Source organism: Schistocerca americana, chromosome 3 (assembly GCF_021461395.2).
Source record: "Schistocerca americana isolate TAMUIC-IGC-003095 chromosome 3, iqSchAmer2.1, whole genome shotgun sequence".
NCBI lineage: Eukaryota > Metazoa > Arthropoda > Insecta > Orthoptera > Acrididae > Schistocerca > Schistocerca americana.
Window position 1 is genome coordinate 114,132,484 of NC_060121.1, and position 11,616 is coordinate 114,144,099.

General features: G+C 44.3%; 1 non-coding gene across 1 annotated transcript; it reads right to left on the minus strand.

Annotated features, from left to right (window-relative positions):
• Nucleotides 1-2,859: 2,859 nt before the first annotated feature.
• On the minus strand, nt 2,860-2,966 carry LOC124608716. The gene has a single exon (XR_006979315.1). It is a non-coding gene; the product is annotated as a U6 spliceosomal RNA (small nuclear RNA).
• Between the last annotated feature and the right edge of the window lie 8,650 nt (nt 2,967-11,616).

An 11,616-nucleotide genomic window follows, 5' to 3' on the forward strand; every position in this document is an offset into this window, starting at 1 on the left:
CTACACTCCATACAAATACTTTCAGAAACGACTTCCTCACACTTAAATCTATACTCGATGTTAACAAATTTCTCTTCTTCAGAAACGATTTCCTTGCCATTGCCAGTCTACATTTTATATCCTGTCTACTTCAACCATCATCAGTTATTTTGCTCACCAAATAGCAAAACTCCTTTATTACTTTGTCTCATTTCCTAATGTAATCCGGCCGGAGTGGCTGTGCAGTTCTAGGCGCTTCAGTTTGGAACCGCGAGACCGCTACGGTCGCAGGTTCGAATGCTGCCTTGGGCATCGATGTGTGTGATGTCCTTAGGTTACTTAGGTTTAAGTAGTTCTATGTTCTATGGGACTGATGACTTCAGATGTTAAGTCCCATAGTGCTCAGAGCCATTTGAGCCATCCTAATGTAATTCCCTCAGCATCATCCGACTTAATTCGACTACATTCCATTTTCCTCGTTTTGCTTTTGTTGATGTTCATCTTATATCCTCCTTTCAAGACGCTGTCCATTCCGGTCAACTGCTCTTCCAAGTCGTTTGCTGTCTCTGACAGAATTACAATGTCATCGGCGAAGCTCAAAGTTTTTAGTTCTTCTCCATGGATTTTAATACCTACTCGGAATTTTTCTTTTGTTCCCTTTACTGCTTGCTCAATACACAGACTGAATAACATCGAGGAGAGTCTACAAACCTGTCCTACTCCCTTCCCAACCACTGCTTCCCTTTCATGTCCCTCGACTCTTATAACTGCCATCTGGTTTCTGTACAAATTGTAAATAGCCTTTCGCCGCATCATGGTGTTAAAACAAAGACATTTTATTACATTTTCAATTTATGTGGTGCAGGCCCCTTTGTGGTGCGGACCATCCTACAAAGACCTCAACAAACGTCTATAAATATTGTTATTGTTGTTATTATGTACCCCGACAGATTACTTGAACACAAACTGACAGCCGGGCAGACCGGGTATTGATTGCGAGGCAGAGGCGGCCTGCCTGGCCCCTGCGGGGCTTCACCTGGCTGTCGGCTGCGGCGCCTCCCCCAGCGCGACAACTCTTCCCTTGTGTCCCCTTCCCTTCCCTCGTGTTCTCCGCGGATGTCTCCGCACGTGCAGCCTCGGCAGGACACGTGGCCGGCGCAGCTGGCAGCACGTGCCTCGGCCGCGTGGCTTACGCGTGTGCGGGCTCCCCAGCCCCCAACCCTTAATGAGCGATACCCTACTCCACTCCTTCCCGTGCCGGGCCGGATTACGAGACGCGCACCGCGCTCTGCCGCTCACACGGTATGAGGCCCACGCACTCGCCCTTTCAACACCAGCCCGTAAGGCTAGGTTACGTGGAGACACCAGGTTGCCCAACTAAATTTCGCTGCAAGCAGTGGCGAAAGTCGTTGGCGAAACTGTTGAGTTTCGGGCCGTTCCAACTTTCTCGACACAAAACTACTACTTACGGGCATCTCTACGTTAGTTGGCGTGCAGCGTGGAACTCAAAAAATTGTTAATTTTTCAGGCAATTACGATATGCGTAAGTGGGACGTTAATATCAATCATTGCAAGAACAAAGTGCCATGCAGTGCAACACTTCAGATAATTCTTCGTGGTATGAACATGGAACGATGGACGATAGCGGAGTTAAGGACACTGTGCGGCTGGTCCCGGCGGAGGTTCGGTGTGTTTGCCGTTAGGCTAATTAGGTTTTTTTTTTTTTTTTTTTTGGTCATCAGTCTACTGACTGGCTTGATGCGGCCCGCCACGAATTCCTTTCCTGTGCTAACCTCTTCATCTCAGAGTAGCACTTGCAACCTACGTCCTCAATTATTTGCTTGACGTATTCCAATCTCTGTCTTCCTCTACAGTTTTTGCCCTCTACAGCTCCCTCTAGTACCATAGAAGTCATTCCCTCATGTCTTAGCAGATGTCCTATCATCCTGTCCCTTCTCCTTATCAGTGTTTTCCACATATTCCTTTCCTCTCCGATTCTGCGTAGAACCTCCTCATTCCTTACCTTTAGGTTAAGTAGTGTGTAAGCTTAGGGACTGATGACCTTAGCAATTAAGTCACATCCTGCATCGGGCATGTATGTGTATGACGTCCTTAGGTTCGTTAGGTTTAAGTCGTTGTAAGTTCGAGGGGACTGATGGCCTCAGAAGTTAAGTCCCATAGAAAAAAAAAAGTTAAGTCCCATAAGATTTCACACACAGTTAAGGACAAAAATATATTTAATAAGAAATAATAAGACATATAAATTAATGAAGATCCTTGTCGGCATTTGGAAACTTCTGTAGACGCTCTTGGGCCGATTTGAAGCCGTCCGTGAGAGAATGACTTCACTACAAGACAGGTCCGCTAATGGGGAAACTACGTTAAGAGTACGATGTGGTGCTAACGGCGAAAATAGAAAATTTAGTATGTACGAAACAAAGAACTTCATCTCCGTGAGTCAAAGATAAGAAACTTCACAAATGGGTGGCATCACAACCATCTGGAACAAATTTGGCAATTATGGTGTTTGGAACGCGATCTTGAGGAGAGAGGAATGAAAAAAGAGACAAAAAAAAAACGAACAAACGCGAGTGGAGTCAGTCTCTGTGGGTTCCGTGCAAACTTAATTAAGTATGTAGATAGTAATAATACTTGCGTGTGCCTCAGAGGCCTGGGGCAGCAGGCCTTTCTATTCGACTCCACTTCGGCGAGTCGCGTGCTTCCGCCCCATCCAAGGTATCCAGCCGAAGGAAAGGAACCTTCAGTTTGACGTAATATCTGAACGACATATTGTTTTTGGTGTCGTTGAGAGGTGAAGAATAGGGTTAAACGAAGAATGCAAAATCCGTCCGACTGAGATTCTATCCCGAAATTTTTCGGAGTCCTGCCGCACGCTTTACCACTGTTTTTGTCATCCTTACGCAGGGGCCATGCTAACCTTCTCTGTATAGTTCCAGTTTTAGTACATGTGCTGCCGAACCGAGTACACCGCTAGATTACTAGGCGCGACATGTGCATAGGTGATTCATGTATAGTTTTTGATGTGAGGCTTCGCGGGTATCAAAATATATAATAGATATGGCGGTATCTTTTAACTTCATTGACTTAGAAGACTAATTTTTTTACACAGCCAGTGGACCGTAGACCGTAGTATTTCACAAAAATTTCTAGTCGAAACCTCTAGCCGTTCCTGAGAAAAAGCGATGTTAACAGGCGAACAGACAGATGGCTGCTATAACGTTTCTGATTTTACCGATTGGAAAAGAAAAAAAATATTTTCGTATAGGATTTTCAGCTTTTCTAACTCTTTTAAGTTCCGTAAATCGTCCTTACATGATTCAAGTAGCTTATGAAGTAATTTACAGAAATTTAGCTTCTGAGAACCCGAGCTGACATCTACTCTTTAGCGGTCACGAACTCAAACACGTTTGTCCTCTTTCGTTTGCACTGATTTCAAGCAGACAAGACGGAACTCACCCAATGTACAAACTGAAGTGAGCAAGGCTTCGCCTTTTTCGAAACTTGTTCCGCAACGCTGGTTGCAACAAACGAGCATCTCGTAATTCAGTCTCTCCGCGTAAACTAGGCCCAAGTGAAGAAGCAGATGAGTGTAGACTGCGGAAACATTTCCAGAAGTCGTCACCAGAAGATCTTGAAAGTTTTTTATTATAAATTCTTAATGTTGGTCTTCTGCAGAAGAATGTGCAAGTAAAGAAAATCACTAGTTAGCCATGTTGATAGAGGACCGAAACTAAGCGGATAATATATCAACACGGATAATTCAAAGTGTACATGATTTTTACATAATGTATAAAGAAATCTCACGGCCTTAGTTATGCGATATCTGCCGAAAACTGACAACTTATTTGCACTATTATACTTAAATCGCACTGGATTTCGTATGACTGGGCTTGAGCTCACTTTCGGGAAATGTTTGTTCAACTTTTTTTATCTGTTTCTGCTTTTGATTCGCTTTTCTCCTAACGACGATTCACGCTTTTCGGAGAGTCAAAAACATCGATAATTATAGCCAAATGCTTTTCGCTGTGGAGATTGTAATAACCGATCAACACACAAAAGTGCCTCAGTATGCCTATTAATCGTCTTCGGTCTCCTCTATTGAACACAATTGAATTTGTTCATTATATCCTCCTTACTTAGCACTCAACTCTCGCTATTTAACACTTACGGATGGTTTCATCTACGTCTCCACATCCAGAAATTTGTGTTGTGAGCGACGTATTCGCTTTGATCAAAGCAGAATACTTCAGGCTTCGTTTTTTTATTTGTTTTCAAAAGTCATCGAACTCAGTACGGATAATCAGCAATCCGGATAATCCGTATCGGGACGGGGACCTTGTTGCATAAGAAAATAGCCCTATGACAACTTTACATCTCTCTCATACTTAATAACGAACACACTGATCTCGCTGCTGCCTAGTATTCTTTTATGTACCAAATTTTAAAAGGAACATATCTAAAACATATCGCAGACAACAAATAACTGAAATGTAGATCTCAAACTTTCTGATTCAGCATAGTTGCCCCTCATTATCGGTACTGCTCTCTATCGTCTCCAATTCTCCGCTAAACACCACACAGAGTCAGCTGGAGATCAGGTCTACACAGTGCAATAGTTTCATTTTATCCGATTCCCACTACAGCTACTGTTGATACCTCAGCAGGAAGAAAGCGGGTAATCTTGTAAGGTGTCAGGCAAATCAAACACCTTCCATGAAAACCCTGACATGATAAGCAAATCCAGTAGTATGTCACATAGCTCCGAATAAATCGTGACATTAAATTAACCAAAGTAATACGAGTAACGAGTGAGCAAATGGAATACCACAGACTAACACAAGAATGCCTAAATGCATGTCATACCTTCCCACCGTGAGACAGACGCAGTTCCGAGGGGAGAAACGAGAACGGAAGCCGAGAGCAGAACCGTGTTAAGCTAGAAGGCCCGACGATAAGGGACGGACACCAACGTCTCCAGCTAACCACCAGGACCACCCCCCAGCCCATGTTAAAAGCTAGAGCCCTCCAGAAGAACAGTATAGATCTTACGATAACACTAAAAGGGCCACCCCAGCCACAAGTTTTAGCGTGAGACTTTTTCACGTCTCTGTTACGTTGTAAACGTTAAAAACATTGCCCCACCACGGAAACTAACCGCCAGGACCACCCCCCCCCCCAGCCCATGTTCCCATGTTAAAAGCTAGAGCCCACCAGAAGAACGGTGTAGGTCTTACGATAACACTAAAAGGGCCACACCAGCCGCTAGTTTTTGCGTGAGACTTTTTCGCGTCTCTGTTACGTTGCAAACGTTAAAAACATAGCCCCACCACGCAAAGTAACCACCAGGACCACCCCCCAGCCCATGTTAAAAGATAGAGCCCTCCAGAAGAACAGTATAGATCTTACGATAACACTAAAAGGGCCACACCAGCTGCAAGTTTTAGCGTGAGACTTTTTCGCGTCTCTGTTACGTTGCAAACTTTAAAAACATTCCCCCCCCACGAAAAGTATAACGTTTTTCATTGGATAGGCAGAATTTTTGTAGGCGGAGCTTAAGGTTAACATTGAGACCCTGATTGGTCAGATGAAAACACAGCCAGATAGTTTTTTTTTTTAAAACCAACTTCGGTAAATTGTAGTAAGGAGAAGTTAGGAGAGAGATGCTTCAGAGTCGGCGAGGTGCGTGGAGCTGTGCCGAACGACGCCCCCTGACACTGCCTAACCAACGACAAGGTAATGAACGCACGCGATGCCGCATAACAGCGCAAAAGCTTCACTCAGAACTGCAGAAGTCTCATCTGTTACACCCCCGTTTTGCGTAATACTAGTGTCGATCGTCAATTAAAGCTCATGGTATTCACATTTGCTACGTAAGTTAAAATCTGAAACGCGATGATTTTTCTGTTATATAATTATTGAGAAGCCACATCAGCCACTGTAATTTACGACAAGTTAGATAAGTAATTAAAGATAATTGAGGGTCACTGTAGACCATTTTGATAGTTTTCTCTCTTGAGAAACTTAATTTAAACCTAGATTATAGATGTGATATGGTATAGGTCATCCTTCGATCCATTGTAGAACTTGGAAACCCATTCAGGGAATATTCGTTCACATTTTTGTTGAACGCAGTTGGTTTTTATCATCCTGTATTAAAACATTTCCTTTTATCAATAGTGCAATTTATAAACAATGTTTTGTGAGTAGAATAAAATTTCCAATGGTAAACTTAACTGATTTTTCGACGTTATTTTACCAGCTAACTAAAAATAGGAAATCCTTGAACCCCTTCCACTAAATTTAGTGAGTATTAAGATTCTTTTACAGGAGTGCAGTGGAGCTAACGCTGAAATCGTTAAGTATTTGGTTATATAATCGCTAGTCTCACTGAACTCTACATGTCATGTGTGGTCTGGCGTCTCCTTACCAGCAACAGGTCCCAGGTTCAAACTAGTCAATTCCCTAAAAAACACGCTCAGAGCGTCGTTGCGCGAAAGAGGTAGGGAGACACAACATAGAACAACAGACACCACGCAGAATGTTAGAATCTTTTACTGGTAAGAATTTCCCTGATTTTAGTGAACAGATCATTACACGAGGTGTAAAACTTATGATAGAGAAATTAAATGTCTCATTGTGGGACTTGGGCTGCTGATATTTTGTGAGTGAGCCTATCCAAAATGTGAAACGTCTCTCTTGCAACTGCATTTGAGTGAAAATTTTGTGTAGCTTCCGCTGACTAACGAGCCCTAGATAAAACGCGACAACTTCTTTGTTTCTTAATAGCTCGAAGACCTTCGAACAAGAACTGGCCGAGCGAGTATCTGTCACTCCTTTTGTGGATGGATTACGCTTCCTCAGGATTCTAGCAATAAACCTGAGTCTTACATCTGTATTCCATTGCCTAGATTCATATATAGTTCCACTATGAATCGCTTCGGACAATTACTTCAAGATAGTTGTCTTAATAAATTGTAGAAAGGTAGAAAATTTAGAAAATGGAAAGTGGATAAATGGAAAGAACCAGAGACTGTTGAGAATTTGAAAGGAAACATAACGCAACGATTGACTGACACAGGGGAAAGGAATACGATAGAAGGTGAATGGGTAGCTTCGAAAGAAGAACTAATGAAGCCAGGAAACCGGGCAAAAAGACGAGGCATAGTTGAAATTCTACTATAATGCACGAGATATTAAAGAAATAGACGAAAGATTAAAATACAAAACAGCAACGAATTAGGCAGGCAAAAGGGAATACAGACGTCTGAATATGAAACTGACAGAAAGTGTAAAACGAGTAAGCGGAGAGGAAAGATAGATGCCGCCAGCAGAAAAATCAAAAAGACCTTAGGAGAAAAGATGAGCAGCTGTATGAATATCAAGTGCTTGGGCGGCAAACCAGTACCAATCAAAGAAGGGAAAACTGAAAGCTGGAAGATATATGCAACTGAAATGAACTTGAAGACAATATTGTAGAAAGACAATAAGAAGTAAATGAAGATGAGTGGGGAGATAAGAGACTGTCAGTAGAATTTGACAGATCACTGAAAGGTTTAAGTGGAAATAAGGTGCCCCTGGTGTAGACAACATTCCTTCAGAAATATTGAGGGCTTTGGGAGAGCCAGCCATGACAAAACTAATCCACCTCATATGCAAGATGTATGAAACAGGGGAAACATCCTCACACTTAAAAAAGAATGCTGTAACTCCAATTCCAAAACAGGCAGGTACTGGTGGGTGTTAATTTTGCCGAACTATCAATTTAATAAGTCACGGTTTCCAAATACTGTTACAAAAAGAAAGACTGGTAGAGGCCGGCCTATGGTAAGATCAGTTTGGGTTCTGGAGAAATGTAGGAACACGCGAGACTGTACTAACCCTACAACCTATCTTAGAAGATACAGGGTGGTTATAATTACATTGCAGCTACTCGCTGAGGTCCTGTGTGGGCTATAATGTCGTATTATAGCGAAACTTGGTGGCTGTTCTAAAACGCTAATGCGGAACCAAATTAAGCTGGAAAAAGTGTTAGTTCCAGTTTTGGCACCCAGGTGGAAATTTGATGGTGTAAATGTAAGAAAGACACATAGAAATGTCTCCATATGTAATGGATTAGCAACGGGACGTGGGGGGGGGGGGGGGGGGGGAGGAAGGTGACACGAGTGACGAAGGCGTAATGTTGATTTTATTATTAACCGCTGCTTTCACAATTTGTTCAGTATGAACACTGCAGACGTCGCGAGATGCTGCATACGTAAAACGACGTGGTCAACAGTTGCTGACAGCAGTTCTGGGGGAATCTGAGCAATGTAAATCTGTGTACTGGCCTTGAGATTAGGTAGAGACCGTACGTACCCCAGGTAAACGCGTTCTTTTCAATGTCCCCCGAGCCAAAGGTCACATTGATTCAGATGTTCTTGCAGGGCATGCATCTAGAAAGCCTCTGGGGTTAACACGTACGTGAAAGGTTGCATCAAGCAGATCTTTCACTGGGCGAGCGATATGAAGTGTTGGCGCATCTTGCATGATAACAATGTTTACTACACAGCTGCGTTATTCCAAACCGGGATTCATATGCTGTACGAGGAGGATCGATAACGTGCATCTCACAACCCCTCTGGGTGTCTCCTCTTCGAAGAAGAATGGACCGAGAATAAAGGCGCTCGTGAATCCATACCACAGTCACATATGACGTGTGGGTTGGTTGGGTTGTTTGGGGAAGGAGACCAGACAGCGAGGTCATCACTCTCATCGGATCAGGGAAGAACAGGGAAGGAAGTCGGCCGTGCACTTTCAAAGGCACCATCCCGACATTTGCCTGGTGCGATTTAGGGAAATCACGGGAAACCTAAATCAGGATAGCCGGACGTGGGATTGAACCGTCGTCCTCCCGAATGCGAGTCTAGTGTGCTAGCCACTGGGCCACCTCGCTCGGTTATGACGTGTAGAATGGCTCTTCGAACACAACCCGCCGTTTTAACAGTACCCCAGATTCGGCAGTTCTATGTATTCATCGCACACTGCAGTGTCAAATGTGCCTCGTCACTACATAAAACATTGCCCGGTCACGTGTCATTAACTGTGATCCGTGCCAGAAACCGAAGAGAAAATTCAGGACTTTGCTGCGGATCATGAGGTTATGTGCTGCTACGCCTGGGTCTTGTACGGATACCACTGTAAAATAGACGGCAAAACTTTCTATACTGTTGAACATGGGACGGAAAATTCTCGTGACAATGTACTAGCACTAGCACGAGCTGCATGGTCAGTTACGGGAACAGCAACCTAGTCGACAACTTCCACCGGGACAGGACCCCTTTCTCTTCCAGGTGCCACACCAAGTTCACCCGTGTTCCGAATTTCATTACCAACCTCTTTTCGCCATATGATGACATAGGGCCTCTCCGCAGACGCATTAGTCGGCGATACTCTCTCAATGCAGCACTGTAATTGCTGCCGTTCGCATAACACAGTTTCATTAAGAGCGCATGGTCCCTCCTCTCGTTAGCCGTATTGTTCACTTACGTTATGGCTGGCCAGGTGGCAGCGTAGACGTCATACAGTCATACAAACAGTGAACAGTGCCACATTCGCTCCTGGCGGCCACAAATGGAACTAATTTATTTTCCAGCGTAAATCGATTCCGCAATAACGGATTAGCATATCTACCAAGTTTCACTGTCATACGACAGTTACAGCCTACACTGAACCTCCTCGAGTAGTTTCATTTAACGCAGACCTACGCATCTGTAGATCTAGAAATATATTTTGACAATGTTGCTAGATTACACTCTTGGAAACTCTGTAAGTAAGAGAGATGAAATACAAAGACTGAAGGTTATATACAGCTGGCGAAAGCTATTCACAACTTGTACAGAAACCAGTTAGCAGGTATAAGAGTCGAAGGACGTCAAAGGGAAGTAGTAGTTGAGAAGGGAATACAACAGGATTGTATATTTTCCACGATGTTATTCAGTCTGCGCGTTGAGAAAGCAGGAAAGTAAATCAAGGGGAAATTCTGAAAATGAATTCCTGTTCACATCATATTTCGCTATTTCAGAAATGTGCTGTTACTGAACAGAGCCTCGTAAAGAAACATACTGTTCGATGAAACCGAAACCTTACAGCATGTTATTCTAACGGCTGAGAACAGATGTGCAAAAACAGCGGCTACTGTATTTATTTATTCGTATGGCTAGGGTCCCCTGTCGGGCAGACCGTTCGCCGGGTGCCGGTCTTTCAAGTTGACGCCGCTTCGACGACCTGCAGTCGATGAAGATAATAGGCACAGCACAACACCAAGACCTTGGGCGGAGAAAATTCCCCGACCCAGCGGGGAATCGAACCCGGGCCCAGAGGATTGACAATCCGTCATGCTGACCATTCAGCTACTGGGGGCGGACAGCGACTACTAATGGTGCATGAAAACGAGCGCTTGATACTGAACGGCTGCCGTGAAATCAGCCGCACTATCTATCATCTAATGGAATCAGCATCGCTACCAATTTTCCTCTATCATGGGCATCCGCATATTTCGACCATCACGGCCTACAGATAACGTCTGACGACATAGAAAGTCGTCCGAAGCGCGAAATTGCGTTCAAATCTGACGCTGCGAGATATCCGTGAAACATGCCCCCATATTTAGACCTTAGTTGGACTACATCACACGGGAAAATGTCGCAGGTCACTGGACTCGGATCGGCCCCGGATTGAATCCGCCCGGCCGATTAACGACGCTGGCCAGTCTGCCCGCCAGCCTGGATGTCGTTTTTAGGCGGTTTTACACGTCCCGCTAGATGAATACCGGGCTGGTCCCCACGTTCTGCCTCAGTTACATGACTCGCAGGCACTTGAAAATGTTCACACTATTCCATGGCTTACAAAAGGTTCAAATGGCTCTGAGCGCTATGGGACCTAACATCTGAGGTCATCAGTCCCCTAGAAATTAGAACTACTTAATCCTAACTAATCTAAGGACATCACACACATCCATGCCCGAGGCAGGATTCGAACCTGCGACTGTAGCAGTCGCGTGGTTCCGGATTGAAGCGCCTAGAACCGTTCGGCCACCACGGCCGGCTCATGGCTTACACAGACAGCTGAGGTACTCTCCTTATGTCCCGGGGGGTTCGGGGTGGCGGCAAGAAGGACATCCGGCCACGCTATGCAATTCATACTGCCACATCCGTAATTACAAGGCCGACCTCGCGTTGAAGTGGGAGAAGGCCCAAAGAAAGAAAAGAAAGAAAATGATTAATTCTGGAAATGGCTAGTGCTAAGCATAAAAAATAAAAAATGCTTAACTGATGTAGTGTTTCCATATTTAAATCAGAAACGTTTGACCAACATGAAGAGAGCGAAGCTGTCAACCAGCATTACAGGTGGCCAAACAACGAAACACTCGAAATATGTGTTCGAGTGACGCCAAGGTTTCATGACGGTCACAACTATAGTGAAGCTGTGTATGTACGGTGGCAATCCTTTGTGATACTTTTACTGGAATGAACTTCCTCTTAGGTAGGTTGGAGTACGTAACGATTACTTCCAGGGGTGTGAACTGGCACTTTCTGGGTGGCTGCGAGACAGGGAAGGCTTAATCCTGCTGAGCAGTGC